The sequence below is a fragment of the Zootoca vivipara genome, chromosome 2 (genome assembly GCF_965207765.1).
Source record: "Zootoca vivipara chromosome 2, rZooViv2.hap1.1, whole genome shotgun sequence".
Classification (NCBI taxonomy): domain Eukaryota; kingdom Metazoa; phylum Chordata; class Lepidosauria; order Squamata; family Lacertidae; genus Zootoca; species Zootoca vivipara.
In genome coordinates, this window is record NC_142584.1 from 717,136 (window position 1) to 743,169 (window position 26,034).

Genomic DNA, 26,034 nt, shown 5'->3' on the forward strand with positions numbered 1-26,034 from the left:
TTGCTTTGGGGAAGGGGCTGCCTCAGGGAGATCTTATGCACAAACAGGTGCAGAGCAGCCTTTTGATGGCTGGCTTGGGGTTTAACAGGAGGCTGGGCTGAGTGCTGGAACCTGCTTCCCGTGACAGGATTGAAGCATATGCCTCCAGCTAGGCCTGAGGAATCCTCCTTCAGCAAACAGTGAATGATGGACTGAAATGGATGACCAGGATAGAAAAGTGGAACTGCTTGGAAGTGTGGGGTTTATGGGATGTTAGGAGAGGAGTAGCACCTCTGGTGGGGGACACGCCGTGCTCCTTCTGAGTTAGTTTGTCCACTTTTGGTCCCCACCCTGCACTCAGCTCTCGCCTGTGGCTCCTAGAAGCTGTCGGCATGTGACAGCAGCAGCCACACCCCGGGAACGGCTTCGATTGGCCAGCTAAACCAGGTGAGGGGAGCCGATGGGTGTCAGACCCTTGGCGATTTAGGGACTTCCCCTGCATGTGAAAACAGGCTCTGGTGGATTTAATGGATGGGACCGATAGTGGGTCCAATGGTCAAGAAGGCGGTTTCTGCAAGTGCTGAAGAGGGAAGTGAGGGGCAGGTGGGGTTTGTCAAACCTGAGAAGGGAGCCCATCTAGGAGAAGGAAAACTCTGATCCTAAACATCTGCTGCCTTGTGAGATATCTTCAGGAGAAGCAGCAGCTATGGAGTAAACCCTACACAGATCAGGAGGGGTGTCCTTAAGATGGTTGGGTGGCCTTTTGTATGCCTCCTTCCAGCAACTCCTGCAGCCCGGCTGGTGCCAGATGACTTGCTCTGCTTTCCTTTGGACCACATCAGTGAGACTGAGAGGAGGGTCTTGTTGTCTGAGCACCCCAGGACCTCCACACACGCTGTCCAGGCTTCTGCCCCAGGGAGGTTACTTCAGGGCTAACACAGCAGTTAGAATTTGCCCCCCAGATGCACACTCCATTGTCTCTTGAGACAGATGGATGCCAACAGACAACAGCTTGGAACTGTTTGCTCCCTCTTGGCATCTTGGGGTGATAAGACTCTGATTATAAGGTTAAAGAAACATCATGGCTAATAAGATGCTTAAGAATGTGGAATCACATTCATGACATTATTGGAAATGCTAGATTACAGAAATGCCAAAATGTCTCTAAGCGACCAAGATCTTAATAAACAAATGCTGGAAAAGTAGAATTCCCAAGTTACAATTCCATCATTAGATTAAAGACACCCATAAGGATAGGAAAATTCTGTTTCAGCCCCTGATAAAATAGGGGTGGTGAACTTTGAGCTTGAGGGCTGAACGTGGCCCTCCAGTCCTTTCTATCAGGCCCAGTTGCGGACCATATTCCCGTGCTGCCCAGGGCAGGCATGCTCCCAAGGGGGGCAGGGCGCAGAGGGTGCCTTCCCACGCTCCACAGTTCAGGGTAGGAGAGGGGTGGGGAAGCTGCTGCTCCCTCTCCTCCTGCTCTCCGCAGCTGGGTCAGACATGACCCAGCAACGGAGCTGCTGCAGCCAGGTGCTACGGCCGGGTGCATCTCGACATGGCTGAGGAGGGCTGCCACTGCAGGGTGCAAGGTGCCTGCCATTTTGTCACCCCACTCAGTCATGACACCTGGGGTGAGTTGCGCCCACCACACACCCCTTCCTACGCCTCTGCCCAGGCCCCACACCTCACACTCTCTCCTCAAGTGCATTGGGCTGGAATGTGTTTCTGAACTCTGACAATGCATATACAGTAGTACCTCAGTTTTCGAACATCTCCGTTTTCGAGCAGTTTGGTTTTTGAATGCCGTAAACCCGGAAGTAAATGCTTTAGTTTTCAAACAAGCCTTGGAAGTTGAACATGCCACGTGGCTTCTGTATTGAGTTTTCCGGATTGAGGCTTCCATATTGATTTTCCATTTATCGAACATTTTGGAACACGAACGGTCTTCTGGAAAGGATTACGTTCGAAAATGGAGGTGCCACTGTAGTTGCCTGACTGGTTTTTTTGCCTCTAGCCCAATCTACCCTGGAATGTGATCCACATAAGGTTGCCCATGAGGGAATAGGTCTCTCAAGCAAAAAAAAAGAGGTATAAAAGCTATTAAAGTTGTACAGAGAATGGTTTTTGTAATTTCTTCTTTTCTTGCTGCTGGCTCTCCAACTCTTCCTCACATGCTCCCTCCCAGTTCTGGCTGGATAACCCATGAACTTTATTCAGAAATGCTAGGTATGCAAGGAAACAGAAATCAGGATAATGGAACTTCTCTTTGGTAGCCAGGTGGACTGGAGGAAACAGGCTGAGATAAGTGCCTCTCATGGGCTGTTGCCAACTCTCCCTTGCCAACTCTTCATTTTAACATGTTGGCAAGACGCAACACCAACCCAAGTGGCCAGCATTGTGTTAATGGCTCGTTTGTTTTTGTGATCCTTCACATTGTTATAACAACATCAATGCATTGCCCAGTCAACAAATGGTGTGATTCTGATAGCATCCATGTCTGCAAATTTATATGACTGGGATAATTATGCATGCAATTGTGCACCAGGATACAGTTTGCAAGTGCAATAAAAGACAAGGTATTGGAAAGCTGAACAAATTGGCTACATGGGATACCCCTTACCATTACCGCCACAGCAGCAACCAGCAGGATATGAAATTCAGGAGTATTTCCAAAACTGAGCTGAAAATTCAATTTTAAAAAATTAAAATTGATTTCAATTTTGAAGGGTGCTTTTGAAGGGTAGGTTTTTGAGTCTCCTTGGTGACAATATTATCTCTTTATACATTTTTATACTGTTTTTTAAATTGGCTTTACTTTTGTTTTAAAGGATTTTGTTTTATATTGTACATAGTGTCCACCACTTAGATATTTGTGAAATATTAAGCGGCTTAGAAATGCTTTTAAATAAATTGCAGTAACTTGCCCAAATGTTCATTTTTATACCACCAAAACACAAAACCCCAGCAGCATCCGCATTGAGAACACTGTGTGTGGGGGGGGTCAAATTAGGTGATGTTGTGGAGGTAAAAGGGAGAAGAGACACCAGTCTTGTCTCACTGGTCCAGTTCTGGAACTAGGCAATGCTCTTTCTCCCCAGGAATGGAAAGAAAGAGCAATGGTAGGGAGGATGGTAGAGCAGGGGAATACCCCAGCCCCCAAAATAACAACACCTGATAGCATCATGCCATTAGTACTACCAAATGTTAACCCTCTGCTTTGATCTAGGAACAGAGCTCTTGTAAAAGTGCAGCATACTTTGGTCTCCCCTCTCCCTGTTTTATCCTCACAACAGCCCTGTGAGGCAGGCTAGGCGGAGGTGGAAGGCCACCGTTAGCTTCATGGCCAATTTAGGGCTTAGAATCCTGGTCTGCCTGAACCTTATGCAGCCCTCTAACCACTACACCGCACTGGCTAGAAAGCAACAGTGAAAGTTCCCAAATGGAAAAATATATATATATTCTTTTACTAACGAATTTCCGGTGTTGCATGGGAGGTGGGGTGGTTGGGCAGCGAAAGTGGATAATATGGAAGCTCTCACTGAGCCAAGAGATGTGTAATGACATCCTCTGGCCTTGGGAAGCAAAGTAATTGCTGGCCAGAGTTGGAAGGACACCTGGAACATGTCAGTGTCCTGCTTCCCAGACCATCCTGAGCTCTGACCCAGAGAGAGGTCCTTTCAGAGCTTGCCAGCGGAGGCCTTTTAACTCTCCTAACCATCCTGCATGATGGTCCCTCGATGGTTCTGCACAGGATGAGCTGCAGCCAAAGCAGGCTCTGCTGGGAGGCTTCCAGTGGTGGAAACTACAGGGAAAACTCTCTTTCTTCCTTTCAGAAATAAGAAGGGGTTGTATATCAGATGAAGCCCAACAGCCAGGAGAAAACAGGAACTTTACCAAGCCCTAAAAACAGGCTGCTCCACATGCCGTGTGGGCTTTATTCAGACTGGTGGGTCAGAAGGGTGCAGACTTGCAGGGAGAGCATGTAGGGATAGCGCTGTGTGAGCTCGTGCCTGCTTGGAGGTTTCCCATAGGCATCTGGTTGGTGAGAACAGAATACTGGTCTAGATACTTTACCTTTACTGGTCTAGATGGGTCTTTTGGGCCAATCCAGCAGGGCTCTGCTTATGTGGGAAAAAACCCTTGTGGTTTGCACTTTCTATGTCCCTCTCTTAGGGATGCGGGTGGCGTTGTGGTCTAAACCACAGCGCTAAACCCGCAACGTGGTGAGCCCCCAGCTCCTGCCAACCTAGCAGTTCGAAAGCACGCCAGTGCAAGTAGATAAAGAGGTACTGCTCTGGCGGGAAGGTAAACGGTGTTTCCGTGCTCTGGTTTTGGCGATCCGTTGCGCCAGAAGCGGCTTAGTCATGCTGGCCACATGACCCAGAAAAACTGTCTGCAGACAAACACCAGCTCCCTCGGCCTCTAAAGCGAAGCAACCCCAGAATCGTCTGCGACTTAACTGTCAGGGGTTCTTTACCTTTTCCTTTTATGTCCCTCTCTTAGGCTTGCATTTCAGCAAGATTACAATGAGAATACTGCACATGACTTTGCAGGCTGACAGATGCTCAGGTGCCTCACGTCGGACAGGGTGGGGATGGCTCAGCTCTCCATTTGCCGCATTTGCCTAGCCTCCCTCTCTCTCAGTCCTGCTTTTCCCCAAGCCTCAGTCGCCAGGTCCCCACCCAGACTGAGTTAACAGCACGTGTTTGAAATGTCACATGGAAACCATGTCTGCCTCTCAAGTCCAGGAGGGCTGTTGCCTTGGATTTGGTCCTCTCTTTCTCTCCTTCTCTCTCTGCTCCTTTCTCTCTCTGTGTTTCTGTGTGCTGCTATGGCATGTGATGTGTTAGGAATGTTATAAAAGATGACACTGGGTCTCTGTGAGACTGTCACTTGAGGGGAGACCCTGCGTTGTGTCTCACCAAGGGTCCATCCAGATGGTTTTAATTTCAGTGATCCGGGGAATGATGTTTTATGGCATGGCACTGTTTTATGTTATGTCATAAAAACAGGAATCGAACAGCTGTTTTTGAAATTCTTCGTGAGATGATGGAATGCATATGATTCAATGCTGGACCTGATAGCTCTTTGACTGGGATATCTGAAAAGCTCCTTGAGGATGTAAGAGAGGTCTGTTTTTAAAAGCAAACCTCTAAAGGATATACAGTATACATTACAAACAAGTTTAAAAGGCATTCCCTGTCCCCAGAAAACCCTGGGAACTATAGTCCGGAAGTTGAGTGGTAGTGGTTAGTGGTCCCCAACAGAGCCACCAGGTTTTAAAAATGACAACTTTCTCTTTCAGTTTCATTAAAAAAATTTATAACAAACAATCCTGGTATACCCCTATCCCACAAGAAGCATTCCCTGCATATGCAATGTAATTTAAACAATCAAAAATTAAGCAGATTTGTATAATAGTTTAAAGTTGGATGCACCAGTTAAGGGTCTTCTAGCCTCCATCCTAACAGATTGTCTGAGAGTGAGCCATGAGTTGGTGGTGAGACAGCATCACCCTTTCCTGTGTATTGAGTAGGAAAATGTACTTTACCGTTTCAAAATCAGATTTTGTCTTTGTGTTTCTTAGTGCTCCAAGATGCTTTGTTGGTTTCTCCACAAGAGCTCTATTCCATAGAACTTCTGGAGCATCTGCTTTCCAATATTGTGTTAATCAGTGTCTAGCTGTACACGTAGAAAATATTAATTCTTATGGCCATCTAACAACAGATTTAGTAAAGCTAGGCACTGATCAGGTTGTATCATCTGTTCCATAATAGACAAAACGTCTTCAGATACCATTTCCCAAAATAACTGTACTCTGCATGAGCATCATCAATACAAATAGAAACTGTGTGCAGGAGAACTTCTAGGTGCAGGGCTTGCATCAGCACCCAGCATCCTTGGGCAACTGCCAAGGCCTCAGGATGTTGGCGCTTTGCCCGGGCCTCACTTTATTTACTGCACCCTGAATGATGCCAGGCCAATGAAGCTACCCACCCTATTAATTATCCACAATGCACTTGACCTGGCTTTATTCTGGGGCATTGTAGTAAATTAAAGGGGAGTGTTGCCACCACAGCCAGAAAAGCCCTGCAAGGCCCACTAGTAGAGGGGCCCACCAGAGGATGCATTGTCCAGGGCCCCCTCAAGCCTGAAGTTAGTCGTGGGTGACCCACAAGACACGAGTATTGCAAGGAGTTCTATGTGCCTGGCCTGGAATCTCTAGCAGGTGCAAAATGAAAAAAATTCCTTCAGTAGCATCTTGAAGACCAACTAAGTTTTTATTTTTATTTTATTTTGGTATGAGCTTTCGTGTGCATGCACACTTCTTCAGATACAGTACACTGAAACAGAAGAGCCAGACCCTTATGTATATTCAGAGGGTGGGTGGGGGGTGATGGGAATGGGTGATGGGCTGATAGGAGTGGTAAACCTGTAGATGGCTGTTAACGACTGCTGATGACTGCAATTGGTCCTGGGGGGGGAAAGCAAGGGCTGAGGTGCTAAAGAAAGCTTGATCATGCATAATGAGATAAGAATCCTATGTCTTTGTTCATCCCAGGTGGCTCCCTGGGTGCAAAATGGTTTGGCTGGAGGGTTGATGCGGCCAGACTACCACCAGTGCATAAAAGCTGCTGCTGACTGCTCATGTGTTACCAGGCCAAGTTCAAAGTTCTTGTATTAATTTGCAGTCCTCTTAAAGACTTAGGTCCAGGATATCTTAAGGACCACCTGGCTCCTTATATCCCACCCCAGTCACTGAGATATCTTGGTGGTACCCTGAGGCTCAGGTCCATGATTTATAACTACCAGAAGCTATGCATGTAGTGGGCCCCAGTCTTTGGCTCTGCCTCCCAGCTGAGATGAGACAGGCCTTCTCCTTGCTGAACTTCAGGCACCTGACACAGACTTTCTTGTTCTAGCTTGCATTTCAAGGCACTGAGTTGCATTCAAGGCATCCTGGAGAGAAGAACCAAGTGAGGTGAGGCCCGGCTGGAAGGCTCAGTCTCTTTTCTTTGGCCTTAGCCCCAACCCCGGCCGGCCGGCCATTGTCCTACCTGGTCGAGGGCGGGTCAAAGGCCAACCTAACCCGGCGGGAGGCACCCGCCCAGGTAAGCCCACTCGGTGCTGCAAACCCTGCCCACCTGTGGGAAAGGGAGGGTGGAAATTATGGTAATTCTTTATTTTGTTGTTTCATTCAGGCATATGTCAGGAATGCTTTGATGGTGTTTCCTGCTTGGCAGGGGGTTGGACTGGATGGCCCTTGTGGTCTCTTCCAACTCTATGATTCTATGATTCTATGATTTGTGCTATCATTTGTTTTTAAGTACACCGCTTAGAAAAGCCAATGATAAAGTGTTATGCTGGACTGAACAAATAAATTTGGTCTTAAACGAATAAATTAACCATGTATGACACCTTGTGTTTTTAAATGCATTGCTCCTAGACTGGGCAAATGAGCCATTCAAATTCAAATCAACCAGGGAACAAACAGAACAGCCCTTTTATCAGGACTGTAATGATGACTCAACAAGCAGAGCTGCTGTCCCCAGGACATCAAAATTTAAGGAAGCCCCTGCAAGGAAATTTAAGGAAGTCTCTGGACACTGGCCAGACAAAGAAGGGAAGCAGAAATACACATTTGGCAAGTACTGCATCAAATGTTTTTTACATGTGCTAGAGATAATGGTTTCAGCTGCAAAGAAAGCAACAGGAGCTTCAGGGAATGGATATCAGCCGGGGAAGATTTGAAGTGAGCTGGGAATGAAAGACATCAGGGTGTTAATAGCTGCAGTCCTGGCAACTTCCTTTGACTTGCTTATTCACTGTGTGCTTCCAGCTGGGTGCAGCATGCCTTGCCTGCCTTGCCAATCCTTGCTGCATAAAATTGCTGCATGTGCAGGCCTCCCCACGGCTGCAGGCTCTTCGTCAAGGACTGGTTGCATTTTGCACAGGGTGGAATGCAGTTCTTGCATTTTGTACATGAGAAATGAGGATAAATCACAATTTCATGGATTAATCACTTAGATCAGGGGTGGCCAACTTCCAAGAGACTGCGATCTACTCACAGAGTTAACAATTGGCAGTGATCTACCCCCTTTTTGGGGGGTTCAGGTCAAAGTTGTTGAGCTTTTTCTAGGAAGGAAAGGCCTGTTTTGGAGGGTTCACATAGAAGTTATTGAACTTCTTTAGGGAAGAGGAAAGTGGCATTGAGCTTTTTTTTTTTTTTTTAGGAAGGAAAACCCTGGTTTTGGTGGTTCAGGTCTGATATTGGCAAAAATCTGCCTTTATTCCCTTATTGGGTTCTCCATCGGTTGGAGAATATGTTGTTGTTGTTTAGTCGTTTAGTCGTGTCCGACTCTTCGTGACCCCATGGACCATAGCACACCAGGCACTCCTGTCTTCCACTGCCTCCCGTAGTTTGGTCAAACTCATGTTCGTAGCTTCGAGAACACTGTCCAACCATCTCGTCCTCTGTCGTCCCCTTCTCCTAGTGCCCTCAATCTTTCCCAACATCAGGGTCTTTTCCAAGGATTCTTCTCTTCTCATGAGGTGGCCAAAGTATTGGAGCCTCAGCTTCACGATCTGTCCTTCCAGGGAGCACTCAGGGCTGATTTCCTTAAGAATGGATAGGTTTGATCTTCTAGCAGTCCATGGGACTCTCAAGAGTCTCCTCCAGCACCATAATTCAAAATTCACTCTGTTATATTCTCCATCGGTTGGAGAATATAACAGAGGCCAACCAGAGAAGTTTGAGAAGCAAAGCCTTTATTTTCGCTGTTGCAACAGGGTCCTTCCTCTCACGCAGGAGAACAAGGGAGGAACCCCAAACAAAGGTGTCTTGCCCTTAAAAAGAAATTTGAAATTGGTTTCAGCCCACCCCCCAGAAGCATCATCCATATGTCACAGAAGGGGTGTAGCCCAAGACCGCTCTCCCTAGATTCATCATAGGTACATCATGAAAGGGGAGGTCTGGTGGCAGTAATCTGAGCAGTCTGGACCCTGCCCCCTGCCCCCAAAACCTAATCAACAAAAAAGAGAGATATTTATATTTCCCTGTTTCCCAGCCAAGTTAATCACACCCTTTTGTCTGGCACTCGGGTATCAGGATGCCAGGGATTATCACTTTAATTCCTGAGACAATGTGAAGGTTCCCCCCCCCCTTCCTTGCAGAGGAACGCCAGGTCTGAGAGAGTCCAAATGGTGTCAGTCAGTCCTTTCTTCCTGTGCTGCTTCAGACATGTTTCTGTACATTCATGTACATGTTTTATGAACAATTATATATATATATATATATATATATATATATATATATATGACCTCAAAATTCTTATAACAGGTCATTTTAGGGGTGCAGGGCAAAGATGTTGAGCTTTTTTTAGGGGAGCCAATGATTTTTAGCTTCTTTGGGCGGAGCCACTGATCTACCGGTGATCTACCACAGACATCCAGTGATCTACCGGTAGATCACGATCTACCTGTTGGACATGCCTGACTTAGATTATTTGAGTTGGAAGGTGTTGCTGATTAGTGGGCCTGCAACTGAAAAAAATATTTTCAATACAAAACTGTTATGGAAATAACCGGGGGAGGGGGGGCTCACATCTTTAAAGTTGTTAAATGTAACAAATATTATGCATAAATGTATCCTTTTGACTTGACAACTCAGTTACCTAGGTTTAAAATTCATATACAGTCATACCTTGGGTTACAGTCGCTTCAGGTTGCGTCTTTTTGGGCTGCGCTCCACGCCGAACCCGGAAGTACCAGAACGGGTTACTTCCAGGTTTCAGAAGCGCCAAATCGCAGCAGATGCGGGTTGCGAACGCTGCGGGTTGCGAACGTGCCTCCTGTAAAATCAACTCCTTGCCAGTTTCCTCCATTCCAACGCTATTTTGCCCTTGAAAAGGGGACTCCAGGAACTGCCCAGAGGTGACAATTGCTGAGCTGATTGCTGGCCAAGGAAAGCTTAATCCCATCACCGGAGTTGCCAAGGGGTCCAGACATGCAAAGGAAGGAAGTTCTAGTGTACTTTGGGTGGGGGGACTTCAGAGGTGTTTGCCTATGCTAATCTTATACCTGGGTCTTGCCCTGACATGTCTGCTTATGCTAATCTTGAACCAAGGACTTGTCTGGACATGTTTGCCAAGGTTGAACTAGTGTAACCCCTGTCTACCCCTTCCCTTTGGTGACATGTCAGTGATGTAAAGATGATGTGTCAATGATGCTGTGTGAACTGTATCTGGGGGGGTGGTATTTGGATACGCCCCTTCTGTGACGTATGTATGATGTATGGAGGGGTGGTCTTGAGCTCCAGGGCAGGAAATTTCAAAATGTCTATATAAGGGTGGGCACACCTTTGTTCTGGGTCCTCATCCTCTCTCCTGCATGTGAGGGAGCACCCTGTTGCAACAGTTCAATAAAGATCAGGCTTACCAGCTGCTTTGCTTCTCAATATTCTCTGGTTGGCCTCTGTTATTTTCTCCTACCCATGGAGAACCTACAAGGGACTCTATAAGGGCTCTTGTGTGCCCCATAAGGGAATAAGGGCAGATTTTGTTTATTGCAAAAGTTATCTCTTAGGAGGCTAGTGGAGAAATACCTTTTCTGTGATAGGACCTAGGACTCAGCTAGATTGGTAAAGAAAAAGTGTTTTATATTAAAGATTATGAGTGGGGCATAAGTTCCATTGGGCCCAGTGGTACTTTTTAATAATTGTTTGTGACAATTTTTCCATGGTCAGAGGACAGCTAATTTCTGCTTCATAGAAATCAGGCTCAGATTTGTCCTCTGAACAGAGAAACATTGTCACATGTTCCTTGGGTCATATTGGGTAGGGGTGGAGCAGTTGTGGTGCTCCGGATGTTGTTGGATTCCTGCATTGCAGGGGGTTGGATTAGATGAACCTTGGGGTCCCTTCCAACTCTACAATTGTAGGCTTCTATAACTCCCATCAGCCCCCATCCAGCAAGGCCGATAGGCAGGAAGCTCTGGAGGGTACCAGGTGCAGGAAGGGTGGGAATGCAGAAGGTACAAGTGCAGGAGATTAGGAAGGGATAAAGGGAGCTCCCTCTTCACAATGGCCTTTTAACTTCCCTTGGGCATAAAGATCTGGCCCTAGATGGGCTGTGGCTGCTCTTGTGACAGCAACATCAAGTGTTGGCCTAGGTATTTTTGTGAAGCAGCCCTTCCACAAAGCTGCTACACCACAAAGAGGTTTCTTATCACTTCTGATAAAAGAGTTTTCCATGAAAGCAGGCTTTTGGTCCAAGTAAGAGTAATCAGGTGGCGCTGTGGGTTAAACCACAGAGTCTAGGGCTTGCTGATCAGAAGGTCGGCAGTTCGAATCCCTGCAATGGGGTGAGCTCCTGTTGTTCGGTCCCAGCTCCTGCCCACCTAGTGTCACGGTCCGGTCGGCGGGCGAGTGAAGCCCTGACTGAGGACGTCAGGACCAGAGGCAAGATGGTGATGTAGAAGCAGGAACATGTGCAGGGCTGAGGGTCCAGCAGCAGGCAGTCGCAGGGTCAAGGAGCAAGGCAGAGGCAAAGGTCTGGGAGTCAAGGAGCAAGGCGTCGGCAAGGCAAAGGTCCAAGGGTCGAGGATCAAGGCGTCGGCAAGGCAAGGGTCCAAGGAGCAAGACGCCAGAGGCAACCAGGCAGGGATAGCGTTGCTGTGGCAAAGAGCTGAAGGGAAATGCTGAGCTTTTATCCCTCCCAGCTCCTGCCACCAGGTGCAGTGAGGTATCAAGTGGCCTCACCTGAGTGACCACTCCTTGCTTCTCCAGCACAAGCTGAGGCAGGCCCCAGTCCTGCAAAGCACTACAGGCCCCAGAGCCTGACTCCTGCCCATACTCCTGACACCTAGCAGTTCGAAAGCACATCAAAGTGCAAGTGGATAAATAGGGACCGCTCCGGCAGGAAGGTAAACGGCATTTCCGTGCGCTGCTCTGGTTCACCAGAAGCAGCTTTGTCATACTGGCCACATGACCCAGAAGCTGTCTGCGGACAAGCGTCGGCTCCCTCGGCCTATAGAGCGAGATGAGTGCCGCAACCCCAGAGTCGGACACGACTGGACCTGATGGTCAGGGCCCCCTTTACCTTTACCTTTTAAGAGTAATCAATAGATGTGAATCAGCCCTTCAGGGTTGCCATATTACAAAAAGTAAAAACCAGGAACCCCCGAAGTTGTTGAGCTTCATTTTGGAAATTCCCCCCAGACATCAATTCTGCCTTTGAAATGCCAGTAAAAAGGTAAAGGGGCCCCTGACCATTAGGTCCAGTTGTGGACAACTCTGGGGTTGTGGCGCTCATCTCGCTTTACTGGCCGAGGGAGCCAGCGTACAGCTTCCGGGTCATGTGGCCAGCATGACTAAGCCGCTTCTGGCGAACCAGAGCAGCACATGGAAATGCCGTTTACCTTCCCGCCTATTTATCTACTAGAACTTTGATGTGCTTTCTAACTGCTAGGTTGGCAGTATGCATATTAAGGACCAGTATGCATATTAAAGACCAATAGAGAAGGTGTGGCTAAAACAGCATGTTCCAAAGGCAAGGGCAAGGGGACACGGCTATTATATGGTGTTCCCAATGTGCAGATGTGGCTAGGAATCAGTGTTCCAACGGGGAACAGTTCAGGGCTGAGGAAGGCAATGAGAGATTCAATGGCAGGGGAGCAACTAAAAGTTAAACTATGTTCAACAAAACTGCATATCCTTCTTGGGTTCTACCAAATCAAAATGTAAGGGGAAGCTGCATTCTTCAGTGCCCCCATTGAAGAAAGATAACTCCTAAGATGTATAAAATTAGCACACCAAAAAGGTCCAAACCTAATCCTCTTCCCATAGCTGCCAAGTTTTCCCTTTTCTCACAAGGAAGCCTATTCAGCATAAGGGAATTTCCCTTAAAAAAAGGGATAACTTGGCAGCTATGCCTCTTCCTGATATGCTTATATGCAGCAAGGATTAAAAATGTTTTGCCCTCCCTTGCAAAATGGAGTGGTACAGTCAAAGATGGACTTATCATTAGATTTGTGGAACATATGTCAGCCTCTCAAAATTGTCTTTTAATGAGGTAGGTGGAGCTAAATTGCAGGTCTATGGTTAGAACACAATATTGAAATGGCACTGGCAAGATTCTGTCTGTTGCCACATGCAAGAAACGGCACCTTTATGCTTGAGACTGAAAAAGGGTTCCCCACTCTGGCAACAGCAACTTATTTTTCTGTCGAAATAAACTAAAAAATTAAAAAATTGTCCAGTAGCACCTTAGAGACCAACTAAGTTTGTTCTGGGTATAAGCTTTCGTGTGCATGCACACTTCTTCAGATACACTGAAACAGAAGTCACCAGACCCGTATATATAGTGGGAGGGTGGGGTGGGGTGGGGTTTTTATTTTTCTGTGTACTGGAAGAAGCAAAGATCACCAGTGTTGAAGCAATGATTCTTCAACATCAACTTCATTGGACTGGTCATGTTGTGCGGATGCCTGATGATAGTCTTCCAAAGCAACTACTCTATTCCCGAACTTAAAAATGGAAAGTGTAATGCACAACAAAAGAGGTTTAAAGACTGTCTCAATGTAAATCTTTAAAAATGTAGTATAAACACAAACAATTAGGAAACACTGGCCTCCGAGTGTTCCAATTGGAGAACAGCCTTTATCAAGGGTGTCATGGGCTTTGAAGACACTCGAACTCAGGACGCAAGGGGGAAACGTGCTAGGAGGAAGGCACACTTAGCAAATCCACACCGTGACCAACTCCCGCCCGGAAACCAATGTCCCTACTGTGGAAGGACGTGAATTGGCCTCCACAGTCACTTATGGACTCACTGTTAAAACTGTGTTTATGGAAGACAATCTTACTTGGCTACAAGTGATCGCCAAAGAGAAGAGATTTTTCTGTGTTGATGTCATAAGCCCAACATAAGAACACTTTGCCTTCATTGTAAGAAAAGTAAGAAAGATGTGTGTTCACCTTTCATAGGAACTTAAAAGCTGCCTTATGCAGAGTTTGCCTACTTCAATACTGCCTACACTGACTGGCAGCAGCTCTCCAGGGTTTCGGGTGCCTGGGGGTGCCAGGGATTGCATGTGGGACCTTAGGCATGTAAACCAGATGCTCTTTCCTTGAGCGACGGCTGAGTGGGAAGGAAGCGGGTGGTCGGGGGCAGCCGTGGTATCCTCCTGTCACCCCGCCCGTTTTAGGATCCTACTTTGAATGGCTATAAAAGCATCACGGCTCATTTGTATCTGTGAAAGGGAGGGGCTTGCTTTCAGGCTGCCCCCTCCTTCTGATTCCCAGAGGGTGGGGTGGGGTGGGGTGGGGGGTATGCAGATGCTCTGGTGGTCAGAGAGGTCTGGGAAAGATGCCCGGCGACACGTGCAGCGCATTAGCTGCTCTGGCAAAGACAGCAGCTGCAGAGGACGGACCCCAGACGCCTTAGGGGTGGAAGTGGCGCTTGGCCATCTGATTGGAAGAAGTGCCTGTTCTCCCTCCCTCCTCTCCCTCCGAGGTGACTCATCACAGAATCCCATCCTCAGCTCCTGTGCAGGATCCAGGAGAGGCCCTTCGTGGGGGAAGAGAGAGAGCGAAAGGTGGTGGTGGGGTGTCCTAGGAGATGACGAGGGGAAGTGTAAACAAACACACCAGTAACCACGGTGACTTCAGGCTGGGAGAGTGGGAATTGAGAAGGGGTCGACACCAGGGTGGGTGCTTCCCCCACCCGCCCTCCTCTTCTCTCTGTCCTTTGGAAAACAGGAGCAGCAACAGTGATCACAATGGTGATGGTGATCGCTGGGCTTCCAGATTTCACGATCCTGCCCCCGTTACCATTTGCCGATCGCCATGGGACTTTTGGGGGTTTGGGTTGGGTTTTTGGAAGATGCCTGTGCGTGAATTTGTTTTATGTGTGTAGATCAGGCATCCCCAAACTGCAGCCCTCCAGATGTTTTGGCCTACAACTCCCATAATCCCTAGCTAACAGGATCAGTGGTCAGGGAAAATGGGAATTGTAGTCCAAAGCAACTACTCTATTCCGAACTTAAAAATGGAAAGCGTAATGCTGGTGGTCAACAAGAGAGGTTCAAAGACTGTCTCAAGGCAAATCTTAAAAAATGTAGTATAAACACAAACAATTAGGAAACACTTGCCTGCGAGTGCTCAAGTTGGAGAACAGCCTTTACCAAAGGTGTCGTGGGCTTTGAAGGCACTCAATCTGAGGACGCAAGGGAGAAACGGGCTAAGAGGAAGGCACGCTTGGCAAATCCACACTGTGATCAACTCCTGCCTGGAAACCAATGTCCCCACTATGGAAGGACATGTGGATCCAGAATTGGCCTCCAAAGTCACTTACGGACCCACTGTTAAAATCGTGTTTATGGAAGACAATCTTACTCGGCTACGAGGGATCGCCAAAGAAGAAGATTGCTGGGCAGGGAATAGAAAATGGCCTGGTGGCACCAGGGCAGATCTGGTCACCTGGCAGGAGAACTGGGCCAGGTTAGGGACCCACAAAGCAACAAGCAGCCTAGGAGACACATGGGGTGGCTCAGGCTTGGGCAGAAAGCAGGTAGGAATCTCCTAGTAGGTCTCTGAGTGATCTGTGGCAGATAAGCAAGGGAGGAGCCATAGCTCAGTGGAAGCGCATCAGCTTTTGTTAAATTCTCCAATGAAATCCCATCTGGGCAATGCATCAGAGCAAAAGATCCGGGGCGGCACTGCTGAGATGCATGGAATAACAACGAGAGAGAGTGTTTTTGAGCATGCATAAAGTGCCTTTTGGTCTGCACTGAGCTACTGTTTTGAAAACAACACAAAACGTATAATTAACATACTTTTAAGACTGGGCTCTGGTACTTCCCTGTCCAGAGAAGGGTTGAGCGTGCATCTCTTTTGTTATGTACAGTGGAACCTCGGTTTATGAACACCTCGGTTTATGAATTTTCGGTTTATGAACGCCGTGGACCCATCTGGAACGGATTAATTCATTTTCCATTACTTTCAATGGGAAAGTTCGCTTCAGTTTATGAACGCTTCAGTTTATGAACAGACTTCCGGAACCAATTGTGTTCATAAACCGAGGTACCACTGTAATGATTCCTAGCAGCAGTGGTACCGCTTCATCTCTGCAATTTTGCCAGGTCTAGGAGAAGGGGACCCTGTCCACTTGGGGCCCAAACAACATGCTTTTCTCATGAAGAATGCAAAACTAAAATGGGTGATGGGGACAGAGGTGGGCAATGCAACTGGAGACTTCAGAACTTCAGGATTTTTTTTTTTGTTCCCAGGATGGCTGCAACAAATTTCATCTGAAAGCCATATTAGGGCCAACCACAATGTTATGAAATAGTGTGCAAGTTTTCAAGTTCTCCAGAACTCTTATTCAGGATAGGTGGTAAGCAGGGCAATAGGTCAACAGGAGAGAGAGGGAGGGAAAATGTTGGAATTTTAAAAAATGCACAAGTTAACAGCATCCATCACATGGGGGATCAAACCACAGAAACTGATCTGATTGGGGGCCAGCCCTACCATTATGTAGGGAAGTAAGATAATTTCCTCAGGCAGCAGATGGTTTGGGGCAGAGAGCAGCAGCCATGTGTTAGAAGCCGGAACTGTGCGCATGCCACACAGCCTGCCCTGCTCCTCCAGTCTGGCCTGTTGTCCTCAGCTGTAGAGGAGGAGCCTGACCCAGGGTCAGTGTTGAAAAAGCATTCCACTGCACTCCAAGGGGCTTCCTTGTGGCTGCCTCTGGACCCTCTGTGTTTTGTGGGAGGGATTCAGAGCATACCGGGAAATTTAGGTTTGCGCAATGGCAATGGATTAAAGCACTCTGCCGCCTTTGAGCAGCAAATCCACTTAAAACAACAACAGGCTTTTGTGGTTAAGAAAGTAACCAGGTTGGGAAATGAATTAAAAAGTGTGGAGTGAATGAACGTTTCACGTGTTTAGCGTGTAGACATGTTAGCAACCCCACGAACAAACCAGGATGAATGCAGGAGGGATGTTCACTGTCAAATATTCTCTCTGCAAATGAATCAGAAGGAATGCTGAATAAAGATCAGATATAATCTAACCTCTGTATAAACTCTGTGCAAGCAAATGAGGATGAATGCATTTGGTTCTCATCAGGAGAAGAGCCAGATGTGGAATGGGGAGGGGGGACAGAATCTTGTCTGACCCTGCTTTCACTTTACCTTGAACCAGAATAGCACTATCTCATTACCTCTGAGAAGTTTATTTTCCTCCTCTTTATTTATAATGCAAAGTAAAGGCACATGTAAAATAAATGATATATAAAATGATGCAGATACTATAAATTAAGGCACATGGGCATACTTTTTGGGGTGGGGAAGGGACTGCAAGCATGACATAGGTGATAATTTTAGGACTGGGAACTGGGGATAAATTTGCTGCCATCCAGGGTCACCTGCTTCCACCCCCTTCCCTTTATTTCAGCTATGGCTGAGGATTAAACTGGGTTCAGAGGGAGCCATCGTCCTCTGTGGCAGAGTCTAATTACAGGGCACACATCATCAAGGGGCCTGTTCCTGCTGTGTGATCTGCTCAGGGGAGGATCCAGAAAATCATCCAGATGGATATTCAGACAGCTGGCTCAGCCCACAATCAACTAGCCGGAGGAGAAAAAGCTAAGCAGCAAGCGATGAGCGTTACAGATCCCTGGGTAGAAAAGAATGTGATAGCAGCCTATAAGGTTAAGAGTGAAATGTGGAACAATATAATTTTGCCTCCATCACAAAAATACTAGTGAGTGATGAGCAGGAAAGAAGAGGCAGGCAGGTCTCTGAATAGCAGCTGCTGGGATTTGCCAGAGTACTGCTCTTCGTGTGTCCCACCTTTGGGCTTCCCCTGGGTATCTAGCTAGTCACTGTGAGAACAGGATGCTGAACTAAATGGAGCTTTGGTCCCATCCAGAAAGTCTCTTCTTAGTTCTCCTGAGTCTTATCTCTCAGACTGCATGCTGCTTTATGAGCAGCCTTCCAAAAGATGCTGCCCAGGATCCCAAGTAACTGCTTGGGTTGCTTGGGTGGTCAGGCTGATCCTGGCCAGACTTTCTCATGCATCCAGTGACAAGATGCAGAGAGAAGATTGTTTTTTCAAGCCTGCAAATGACTGAAAGAGGCACAGTTAAAACTATTACATGGCATTTCCTGCCACTTTCTGTATTAAAATGGAGGATCAGACACATTAGTTTGAAACTCCCAACAACACAGAATCATTTGTCCAGGCTCAGACTACAGAGAGATAAGCATCTAGAAGATTCAAACGTGGAAATTGAATGGCAGCTTGGGAGCCGTTGCAAATAAAGATCAGTGAACTCCCCTCAGCTTAATTCAGAATGGAGTCGGTATTTCAAAAAATATTTTGGAAAAAGTTCACTGGTTCCCCAAGACTTCTGTCCTGATTGGTCATATTGACCATGTCGCCTGCAGGCACTTTATTCTATGGTTCTTTGGGAATCTCAGTTCTGGGTCAGGTGACTTAAATTTACAGGAAGCTGGCCCTGCCATGAGGCAAAGTGAGACAACCACTTCAGGCAGCAGATTGTGGCGGGGGCAGCAGCTCCTGAAAGCTTCTGCCCCATTCTCCTTTGTTGCTGCAAAGCCTATCCTGTGCCCCCTAAAGTGGCCTACTAAGCTCAAGTGTGTTGGAGGATGTGATCCCATCACCACTGCTGAAAGAAGACTCAACTGGTACTCCAGTCAGCTTCTGAATATGGAATGGGGAGGTGCAATGGGCAGTTACTTCGAATTCTGATGCAGCTGAATCTCCAGTCCTTTTACCAGGGGTCTCGCTTCGGGCCAGTGCCCAAAGCGCCGACCTTGCAGCGGGCTGGAGGGCAGGGGAGCACGCGGGAGCACGCGCCCATACGCGTGCGCACACACTATTTCCTGTGCACTTCCAGGTCAAAGGGGGACCGGAAATAGCTTGTGTGCATGTGCATGGGCCTCCTCCAACCCGAAAGTGCACCGGAAATGACGCCTGTGCATGTGCGCAAGCTATTTCCGGTCTCCTTTGACCCAGAAGTGGGCAGCTGAGCCACACCACGCTGGTGGGGGGTGGCAGCGGGTGGCGGGGCCAGATAAATGAGGCCTTCGGGCCACATCCGGCCCCCGGGCCGTAGTCTGGGGACCCCTGCCTTTTACAAAAGATTGTTGCATGCAGGGGTGCCAACCTGAATGAAATATTGTGGGGGCCTAGGTAAGCCCCGCATAATTGATCATGCAACATTGTGCACACAAACCATTTGAATGGCAATGCCCATCAACTGGGGGGGGGCAAGCCCACTCAATTATTTTATTGTGGGGGCCAAAGCCCCCATGGCCCCTAGGAGTTGGCTCTTATGGTTGCACCCCACCAATCTCTGAGCAGTGCAAGATTGCAGGGGTTCCAGGCGCTTACCTATGGTCTGTTACTTTTTGGAAATGAGGCCCAGTGGAGAGAGTGCTGTCTTTGTGATATATAGTTTATTTACACATATATTATACAAGCTGAGCCTTCGATGGAGGGGTTCATAGCATAGTCACCCCAAGAAGGTCTTCTTGCTCCCATAGCCGCAGCCTTGCATTCAAACATAAATCAACCATCATACTCTGAGCCCTGCTCCAGCTTGTCACATTCACCAGACTGCACCCCAGCCCCACAAAACTCTACTTAAAAACTCTCTGGCTTTGTCTTCTAATGGACTCAGAGTTGAGAGAGGGGGCCTCCCACTTGCCCTCTGGCAGAGAGCCTCCTCTCTTGGGCTTTCCAAGGGCTCATCACCTTCCTTTTGTTATCCATAATTCCATGCAATTTCCTCATCTGGAAACCAGCCTGGCTTATCTTTTAACATTTGCTGAATCCAGGGGTTCATTGTCTGGAACCCAGAAACTCATACCACGAGGGGGGGGGGAGTCTGAAATTCATAATACTGTACAGGGAAGCGTGGCACACACACACACTCATAAGAAGACCTTCCCTTGTTGAAGGGTTGTATACATCTCCCTGATCCTGACCATGGAATAATGGAATGTTTCTGTCTACAGCTCTTTTTCTACTTATAGCTATGCCCCTGCAGTGCAGTTATTTAACCGCTAGATGTCCCTGTACATTGTGATGTACTGTACTGTACTGTACTGTACAGTACTTGGAAAGGAGTGATGCATGGGAAAGGGCAGAAATTTATAGCTGAGGTGCTTAATCACATGTCCTTATAGAACAGTCTGGTAACAATATCCGAGGTGTGACCCTACCTGAATCCCCAAATGGTTTTCGGCCTTCTAGGGGGACAGTGGACATGATTTTCACCGCTCGACAGCTTCAAGAAAAATGCAGAGAGCAAAAGCAACCCCTGTATATGGCATTTATTGACCTGACTAAGGCCTTCGGCTGTAAATCGTAATGCCCTGTGGACTGTACTTCTGAAAATTGGCTGCCCAGATGAATTTGTAAACATCATTCGGCTCCTCCATGATAATATGACAGCAACAATCACAGATAACAATGGCTCTCAAAGTGAACCATTCACAGTGGGATCAAGTGTTAAACAGGGTTGTGTTATTGCCCCAACTCTATTCATTATATTCATTGCCATGATCCTACACTTTGTTGACGGGAAACTCCCCACTGGAGTAGAAATCAAATATCGAACAGATGGAAAGCTCTTCAATCTGAACAGGCTGAAAGCAAAAAGTAAGGTTACTGTAACTTCCGTAATAGAGCTTCAGTATGCTGATAACAACACAGTGTGCGCATGCTCAGAGGATGACCTTCAAACCATCCTAAATATCTTTGCAGAAGCTTACGAAAAGCTTGGCCTATCACTCAACATCCAAAAAACCAAAGTGCTGCACCAACAAGTACAAAATAACCCCTCTGCAGCGCCACAAATCCAACTCAGTGGTGTAACGTTGGAAAATGTTGATCACTTCTTCTACCTGGGCAGTTACCTTTCCACAAGGGCCAACATTGATGCCAAAATCCAGCATCGCCTGAGCTCTGCGAGTGCGGCTTTCTCCCGATTGAAGTGTTGAGTGTTTGAGGACCGGGACATTCGCAGGGAAACCAAGTGCTTGTTTACAAAGCTATTGTACTACCAACCTTACTATATGTTTGACAAGGTGCCCCATGATATTCTTGTAAAGAAGCTGGTAAAATGTGGGCTAGACAATGCTACCATTCAGTGGATTTGTAACTGGCTTACTGACCGAACCCAAAGGGTGCTCATCAATAGCTCCTCCTCATCCTGGAGAGTAGTGACTAGTGGGGTGCCACAGGGTTCTGTCTTGGGCCCAGTCTTGTTCAACATCTTTATCAATGACTTGGATGATGGGCTTGAGGGCCTCCTGAGCAAGTTTGCAGATGACACCAAATTGGGAGGGGTGGCTAACACCCCAGAGGACAGGATCACACTTCAGAATGACCTTAACAGATTAGACAACTGGGCCAAAGCAAACAAGATGAATTTTAACAAGGAGAAATGTAAAGTACTACACTTGGGCAAAAAAAATGAAAGGCACAAATACAGGATGGGTGACACCTGGCTTGAGAGCAGTACATGTGAAAAGGATCTAGGAGTCTTGGTAGACCACAAACTTGACATGAGTCAGCAGTGTGATGCAGCAGCTAAAAAAGCCAATGCAATTCTGGGCTGCATCAATAGGAGTATAGCATCTAGATCAAGGGAAGTAATAGTACCACTGTATTCTGCTCTGGTCAGACCTCACCTGGAGTACTGTGTCCAGTTCTGGGCACCACAGTTCAAGAAGGATACTGACAAGCTGGAACGTGTCCAGAAGAGGGCAACCAAAATGGTCAAAGGCCTGGAAACGATGCCTTATGAGGAACGGCTTAGGGAGCTGGGTATGTTTAGCCTGGAGAAGAGAAGGTTAAGGGGTGATATGATAACCATGTTCAAATATATAAAAGGATGTCATATAGAGGAGGGAGAAAGGTTGTTTTCTGCTGCTCCAGAGAAGCGGACACGGAGCAATGGATTCAAACTACAAGAAAGAAAATTCCACCTAAACATTAGGAAGAACTTCCTGACAGTAAGAGCTGTTCGGCAGTGGAATTTGCTGCCAAGGAGTGTGGTGGAGTCTCCTTCTTTGGAGGTCTTTAAGCAGAGGCTTGACAGCCATCTGTCAGGAATGCTTTGATGGCGTTTCCTGCTTGGCAGGGGGTTGGACTGGATGGCCCTTGTGGTCTCTTCCAACTCTATGATTCTATGATTCTATGAAACATGGACCACTTCTAAACGCCATCTCCAACTCCTCCAAAGATTCCATCAATGGTGTCTCCGAAAAATTTTACACATCACTTGGGAAAACAGGCGAACTAATATCAGTGTACTGGAAGAAGGAAAGATCACCAGTGTTGAAGCAATGATTCTTCAACCTCAACTTCGTTGGACTGGTCATGTTGTGCGGATGCCTGATGATTGTCTTCCAAAGCAACTACTCTATTCCGAACTTAAAAATGGAAAGCATAATGCTGGTGGTCAACAAAAGAGGTTTAAAGACTGTCTCAAGGCAAATCTAAAAAAATCTGGTATAAACACTGACAACCAGGAAACACTGGCCTGTGAGCGTTCCAGTTGGAGAACAGCCTTTATCAAGGGTGTCATGGGCTTTGAAGAAACTCGATCTCAGGACGCAAGGGAGAAACATTCTAAGAGGAAGGCACGCTTGGCAAATCCACACCGTGATCAACTCCTGCCTGGAAACCAATGTCCCCACTGTGGAAGGACGTGTGGATCCAGAATTGGCCTCCACAGTCACTTACGGACCCATTGTTAAAACCGTGTTTATGGAAGACAATCTTACTTGGCTACGAGTGATCGTCAAAGAAGAAGTTCTTATATAGATAATAGAATTGTAGGGTGGGAAGGGACCCTGAGGATCATCTTGTCCAACCCCCTGCAATGCAGGAATATGCAGTCCCACATGCGGATTGAACCTGCAACCTTGGTGTTTTCAGCACCACACTCTAATCAGCTGATCTCTCCAGGACATCCCATCTCCTCATCCCAAATTAATTCATCACTTTCCTAAACCAGTGGTGCTTTCTCAATATGTCCTAAAACTACCTACAGAATCAGCGTAGAGAGCAAGGCCACATAAAGTAACAACAACAGCAACAACAATAGGTTGTAGCCAGTGCTTTTTTTCTTAAAAAATGTTTAGGGGTACTCTCATTTTGACTCAAGAAAATCACCATTTCATAGTTCAAATTGGGAAAGATAAATACAGTAAATGGACAAAATAACAAAAATTCACAAAATGATTAGGGGTTTGCGTACCCCTGTGTCCCCCCAGAAAAAAAGCACAGGTTGTAGCCAATGTGAGTCCTACTTAGAGCAGACCTAACAAAGGTAATGACTATCTCAGGTTCATTTATTTCGATAGGCTTACTCTGAGTAGAATGTAGTTCACTACCCTCTGAGTTGTCTAAAGTCATCCAGAAAATTCAAGACTTTGCTGAAATTTGACATTTGGACTTCCCAGCACGCAGCTTGTTTTCTTAACCACTACCCTATTATCAGGTGCAAGTCAGCAATAAATTACACAAGAGTAAGTGAAGTCAGTGGCGTAAAGTTGGTGACCGGTGAGCAGGGAGGGTATACACACACCAGTTTTTTGGGGGGGGGCCAGCCCAGCTCTCACCACCAGCACCGCCTGAGTGATGGCACCCCCACTGGATCAAAGAGGGGCCACACAGAGCCGCCTGCCCATCGGCGCAGATGGGAGCCCAATTGGCTGACACAGCCCTTAGCCGGTGGAGACGTCTGGTTTACGCCTCCTCAAAAATTGTATGTCTGGGACCACAGCCCCCCACCCCGGGTACCCACCACACTATGTCCCTGAGTGATATGAACTCTTTAATAGAAGAAACAGGATCTGCTCAGGAGTGCCAGGCTGAATGAGCCCAGCAACTCTTCTTGGGTAGGTCTTGCTCCTATGAGGCAATGGCGGAGACTGTGCCTTCCCACAGCTGCCTACGCCTCCCCAAGCAATCTGAGACTATGCTGACATGCCTGTCTTTGCTCCTCCCTCTTCATACTTCTGGTCCTGGGAGAGCAGTGGGGAAGGGAGCTCATCGCGGCAGGAGGGGAAGACACCCTGGCCACGAGTGCAGGGATGGGGACGTGTGGCCCTCCAAGTGGGGCTGGACTCCCAACTCCTATCATCCCATTGGCTGGGCTGGCCAGGCCTGATGGGAGCTGGAGTCCAACTATGTCTGAATGCCCCCCTCTCCACTAGCACTGTGCCATCTTGAAAGAGCCCAAGGAGTCTCCCCAAACTCACACTCTCCTCCTTGTCCTGTAACTGCAGTTATTATCCAATGGCGCCAGCTCCATCCCCCATCAATACATTTTTGGCAAAGGCGCGGGGATAATTTTTGTGTGTTTCCCCATATTGAAAAACTCAGAACAATGTACAGAGGAAATGAGAGAGGGAGGCCCTGCCCAGCTGAAGCAGCGCGAACCAGGCAAACAAATGGCAGGGTGGGGAAGCAGGGTGTTATGTGCCCTCACCAGCCTGGCCTTGGCTGGCTGTGTGGGGTCAAGGAAGGGAGGTGTCCCGTTAGGGCAGATCTACCGGAGTTCAGCCCTGCTTCCTCCTAAGGGTCATGTCAGATGTTTGCTGCTCTAAGGTGAATATTACAGGGGTGTGGTTTCATTCTCATCTCCCTACCTGCCCATGATGCAAATAGAAAAATTGCTGAGTGGGGACGGAGACAGGGGGAAGCCCCATTGTGCAAGACTTTGGTCTGGACCTAACAGAGCTCTACTTAGGACTTAGGTTCTGCAGCTCAGGCTCTATAGACTTAGGGTTGGCGACTTTTCAAATGGGTGTCGTTCTTTTATCTTTAACAGCAACCTTTCGTGGGACAATTAATCAGGAAAAACATTCTCCACATTTGCTTCCTTGCTTGGTAGGAAAAGGGTCCTAAACATCTGCAGTTCAGGCTGCTGTTGACACAGAAGCACGACAAGCAGCTTTGAAAAAGGGAGGGGGAGTGATAACCCTTTTAATGTGCATTCATGGTCAGAGTTGTGAGCCAAGCAGGGGGAAATGCTGTCTGGCCAGAGTATTGACCTTTGGACCAGCTGTCAGAATGCAGTGAGCAGAGTAGAAATCAGCAGCATGTGTTCATCATTAAAAGCCAGTGTGGTGCAGTGGTTAGAGCGCTGGACTAGGACCTTGAAGACCAGCATTCAAATCTCCACTGGAGCCATGAAGCTCACTGGGTAACTTTGGGCCTGTCACTGTCTCTCAGCCTAACCTACTTCGCAGGGTTGTTTTGTGAGGATAAGTGTGTGCACCAGCTTGAGCTCCTTGGAGATAAAGGTGGGATATGAATGTAATATTAGCTGTGATAGCTCAGTTGGTAGAGCACGAGACTCTTAATCTCAGGGTCGTGGGTTCAAGCCCCATGTTGGACAAAAGTTCCTGGATTGCAGGGAGTTAGACTAGGTGACCCTTGTGGTCCCTTCCAACTCTGCAAGCCACTTGTGTGCACTAAGCAGCCAGGTTGCTAAGTTCATCTCCAACTGAAATGTGCATGGCAGTTCATAGAGAGCCAGTGCAGCCTTCATCCACGGGTTCCATCATCATCATCATCATCATCATCATCATCATCATCCTCATCCTGTATCCCTGTAGTGATTTCAGTTCTCCAAGTGCCAGTCACACCAATAGAGCATTAGTCAAGGACAAAAGATCATGGGCCAGGGAGGCAAAAACAACCCCTAAACAGCCTGATAACTCAGCCTGCTCTGTGGTCACAGGAAGCTGACGGACTGTTGGGATGTGTAGAAGGAAAAGCGGGAAGAGGCAAAAGGGAACAGAATGGGTTATCCTGAATGTGGGGAGTCCACACAGCAACATTTCATTGCAGGACCCACTTGTGTCTTCCATCGGTTTGTATCTATCAGGGATAACCTCTTTCCTGGTATCTGTCATTGGTAAATCAGTATCCCTATCTTTCTTTTGGGAGAATTTGGGAGACCCAATATATATTATGTGTGCACACAGTGCATGCCAGCT